This window comes from Myotis brandtii, unplaced genomic scaffold (assembly GCF_000412655.1).
Source record: "Myotis brandtii unplaced genomic scaffold, ASM41265v1 scaffold1774, whole genome shotgun sequence".
Lineage (NCBI taxonomy): Eukaryota > Metazoa > Chordata > Mammalia > Chiroptera > Vespertilionidae > Myotis > Myotis brandtii.
This window is the reverse complement of record NW_005356575.1, coordinates 302,914-307,918: the sequence shown is the minus strand read 5'-3', so window position 1 is coordinate 307,918 and position 5,005 is coordinate 302,914.

Sequence of the window (5,005 nt, the reverse complement as noted above, 5' to 3'; positions counted from 1 at the left end):
GTCCCACAAATGCTCAATTGGATTGAGATCTGGTGATTGTGGGGGCCACCTAAGCAAGGTAAAGTCTCCCTCATGTTCTTGAAACCACTCCTGCACAATACGAGCACCGTGGCATGGCGCATTGTCTTGTTGGAAGAAGCCATCTCCATTGGGATACGCCATCAACATGATAGGATGAACTTGATCAGCAATGATACTTAGGTATGTTGTGCTATTTAGACGTTTATAATGATCTGGCCCTCTAGCAACTTCAGCCCGAAATTATAGCTAATTTGCCTACCAACGTCAGGTGGTCATAATAATCTGGCCACTCAGTGTATATGTAAATGTACATATACCACTGATTTTCAATGTTTTTTATCTCATGGCACACATAACCTAATTACTAAAATTCTGCAGCACATCAAAATATATATTTTTTTGCCAATCTGATTAAAAAAACAACTAGGCACAATTTTGATTCATTCATACTAAACAAGCTGTTGCTGTGTTGGCTGTTGTCATTTTTTTCTTTGACAATCAAAGGGAAAAGAGGTCAGTGCCCCTGACTAAATATTTTAAAAATTCTTGCGGCACACGGGTTGAAAATCGCTGATATATACATGTATGTGTATATATAAATAATTGTAGCGGTGGTGGTTGCAAAACTTTGTGAATACTCTAAAAACCTGAATTGTACACACTTACTAGTAAAGGCTGAATTTTATAGTATGTGAACTATATCTCAATAAAAATAATTTTAAAAATAGAGATCCCCCAAGCATGTGTGTGTGTGCGCGCGTGTGTGTGTATATAAATCTAATCCATTGCTCACACCAAGCACCTGCATAAATGAGCCAGAAATCTCCGTGTTATAATGGAAACACAACTAGAAGAATACACGAATGAATTCCTTTCCATTTGGGGTTTAGGAAGTGCAGGAGGCAGCTAATCAATGATTCTCTCTCTGAAATCAATAAAGATTTTTTTAAATTAAATCTTTATTGTTCAGATTACATTTGTTCCTCTTTCCCCCCCCCATAACTCCCCTCCTCCCAGTTCCCGTCCCACCCTCCGCCCTCACTCCCCACCCACTGTCCTCATCCATAGGTGCACGATTTTTGTCCAGTCTCTTCCCGCATCTCCCATTCCCCTTTCCCCCCCAAGAATAGTCAGTCCATTCCCTTTCTATGTCCCTGATTCATTATAATCACCAGTTCATTCTGTACATCAGATTATTTATTCACTTGGTTCTTAGATTCACTTGTTGATAGATGCATGTTTGTTGTTCATAATTTGTATCTTTACCTTTTTCTTCTTCCTCTTCTTAAAGGATACCTTTCAGCATTTCGTATAATACTGGTTTAGTGGTGATGAACTCCTTTAGCTTTTCCTTATCTGTGAAGCTCTTTATCTGACCTTCAATTCTGAATGATAGCTTTGCTGGATAAAGTAATCTTGGTTGTAGGTTCTTGGTATTCATCACTTTGAATATTTCTTGCCATTCCCTTCTGGCCTGCAAAGTTTCTGTTGAGAAATCAGCTGACAGTCGTATGGGTATTCCCTTGTAGGTAATTGAGTCTCTTTCTCTTGCTGCTTTTAAGATTCTCTCTTTGTCTTTTGCTCTTGGCATTTTAATTATGATGTGTCTTGGTGTGGTCCTCTTTGGATTCCTTTTGTTTGGGGTTCTCTGCGCTTCTTGGACCTGTAAGTCCATTTCTTTCACCAGGTGGGGGAAGTTTTCTGCCATTATTTCTTCAAATAGGTTTTCAATATCTTGCTGTCTCTCATCTTCTGGCACCCCTATTATTCTGATGTTGGTACGCTTGAAGCTGTCCCAGAGGCTCCTTACACTATCTTCGTATTTTCGGATTCTTTTTTCATTTTGCTTTTCCGGTTGGGTGTTTTTTGCTTCTTCGCATTTCAAATCTTTGACTTGATTCTTGCGCTCCTCTGGTCTGCTATTGGGTGTCTGTATAATATTCTTTATTTCAGTCCGTGTATGCTTAATTTCTAGTTGGTTCTTTATCATAGCATCGAGGGTCTCATTAGTTTTCGTGACTCTCTCCTCAAGTTTATTGACAGCTTCTAGCACATTTTTGCAAGCCCTCAAAATTGCGATTTTTAGCTCTATATCCTCCATTTCTGTCATGTTTTTTTGTCTCCGCATTTTTTATGCTTTCTTGGTGCACCCCCTAGTGGTCTTTGTGCGCAGTCTTGTTCTAGTTGAGCCTTGATTGTTGTAGTTAATACTAGAGGGATTTGACCACCAGGCCGACTGGCTGTGTGAATCAGCTGTGTCTGCCGCGGAAAACTTCTGTCCTCTGGGGAGGTGCTAATCTAGCCTTTGCCTGAGGCGATCCGGCAAATGGCTCTGCGCAGGGCTTGGGCGGGGCGGGCTCAACAGGGCGGGCGGAGGGAGCCGTTATGGTGCCCTCAGTCCTGTTCCCAGAGGCTCTGCTTCTCAGAACCCCCGGAACCGCTGCAAACCTCGGAGGGAAAGCTGCCTTCCAACTGATGCCAGACACTCCCGCTTCTCCCGTTTGGGTCCGAGTCCCCAGCGATTCGCCCGTATCTGGAGCTCAGAGTCTGAGACTCCCCCCTGACCGAAAACGACAACCGCGCTCTCAGCCACCAGCCCGCTTTGCGCGCGCACCTCCGCACCTGAGTATTTTCCACACTGCGCCTCCTCTGAGCCTCGGTGTGCTGTTATTTTTCCTTCTAGTTGAGTAGTCTCTCCTCAGCCAGCCTTCCTGTGGTTCTGGGTGATGTCCGTTCCGTCTTTTAGTTGTATTTTTGAAGTGGTTGTTTGCAGCAGTCTACTCCGGCGTTAGCCTATGCCGCCATCTTGGTTCCCTCAAAAAAATATATTTTATTGATTTTTTTACAGAGAGGAATGGAGAGGGACAGAGAGTTAGAAACATCAATGAGAGAGAAACATTGATCAGCTGCCTCCTGCACACTCCCTACTGGGTATGTGCCCGAAACCAAGGTACATGCCCTTGACCGGAATCGAACCCGGGACCCTTGAGTCCTCAGGCCGACGCTCTATCCACTGAGCCAAACCAGTCAGGGCTCAATTTAAAAAAGAAAAAGCCCAATGTTTTAAAATATGCAAAAGAAATTAAGAAAAAGTTCACAGAGAAACAAATATGAACAGTCCTTAACTATATGAAAAGAAGTTCAACTTTACTCCTAATAAAAATAATGCCAATTGTCCTGGCTGGTTTGGCTCTAGTTGTAGGACTTCCATTCAGCCAGATTTCAGCCAGTGTTGAATGATGGTTGGTCTGTATTTTAGTTGTAATTTTGATGTGGTTGTGGGAGGTGGCGAGTACTGGCGGTTACCTAAGCTGCCATCTTGGTTCTATCCTGACAGTATTTTTTTTTAAATATATTTTTATTGATTTCAGAGAGGAAGAGAGAGAGAGAAATATCAATGATGAGAGGGAATCATTGATCGGCTGCCTCCTGCACACCCCCTACTGAGGATCAAGCCCACAACCCAAGCATGTGCCCTTGACCAGAATCAAGCCCAGGACCCTTCAGTCCGCAGGCCGATGCTCTATCCACTGAGCCAAACCAGCTAAGGCCTGACAGTGTTTTTAATCTCTAGCATTTCTTTTTGGTTCCCTTTTAGGATTTCCATCTCTCTGCTTACATTGCCCACCTGTTCTTGCATGTTGTCTACTTTATTTTTTTTTATTTTATTATTTCTTTTGAATTTTTTTGAGTTTATTTGAGCCAAACTATCGACATATGCCGGGAAGCAGAACCTCACGAATTGAGATAATGCTCCGGAGAACGGCGGGTTACATCTGTATTTATACATTGTAATCAAAAGAAGGGACGTAGGTGGGTTACATGAAACCCATTGGTGATAGACTAGAGAGGCGGGAGAAAGCAAAGTGGGGAAACCCCTGGGATTGGATAAAAAGTAAAATGATGGACACCTTCTTAGGTGGGTGCAGGAACAATTAACATGATAATGAAGGGATTTGTGATATCTGTCCTGGCACCCAGCACATTTGGTTGTGCCCCAGGGGTGTGCTGTCTACTTTATCCAATTAGAGTAAATTAATATATTAATCATAGTTGTTTTAAATTCCAGGTCTGATCATTCCTACATCCCCACCATGTCTGGTTCTGATGCTCATTCTGTCTCTTCAAATTGTGTTTTGGTATGTCTTATCATTTTTTAAAAATCCTCACCTGAGGATATTTGTTCCATTGCTTTTTTTTTTTTTTTTAATCCTCACCTGAGGATATTTTTTCCATTGATTTTTTAGAGAGAGAGTAGGGCAGTGGTTCTCAACCTGTGGGTCGCGACCCCTTTGGCAGTCAAACGACCCTTTCACAGGGGTCGCCTAAGACCATCCTGCATATCAGATATTTACATTACGATTCATAACAGTAGCAACATTACAGTTATGAAGTAGCAACGAAAATTATTTTATGGTTGGGTCACAACATGAGGAACTGTATTTAAAGGGCCAGAAGGTTGAGAACCACTGGAGTAGGGGGAGAGGGAGAGACAAAGAGAAACACCAATGTGAGAGAGACACATCAATTGGTTGCTTCCGGCATGGCATGCCCCTGACCAGGGCCGGGAGCCTGCAACCTTGGTACGTGCCCTTGACCGGAATCAAACCTGGGACCCTTCAGTCCGCAGGCCGAATGCTCTGTCCACTGAGCCAAACCACCTAGGGCTGTTCCATTGCTTTTTAGAGAGTGGAAGGGAGGGAGGGAGTGTGAGGGGGAGAGAGAGAGAGAAACATAGAAGTGAAAGAGACACATTGACCAGTTGCCTCCTGCCCGTGCCCCAACCAGAAATCAAACCCACAACCTACGTACACGCCCTTGACCAGAAGTCGAACCTGAGACCCTTTGGCTCACGGTCCCATGCTCCAACCACTGAGCACACCGACCAGGGCTGTAATTTTTTCTTGATAGCCAGCCATGATGTACTGGATAGAAGGAACTTTGAGGACTGTGGTGGTGAGATGTGTGTGTGTGTTGGGCGGGG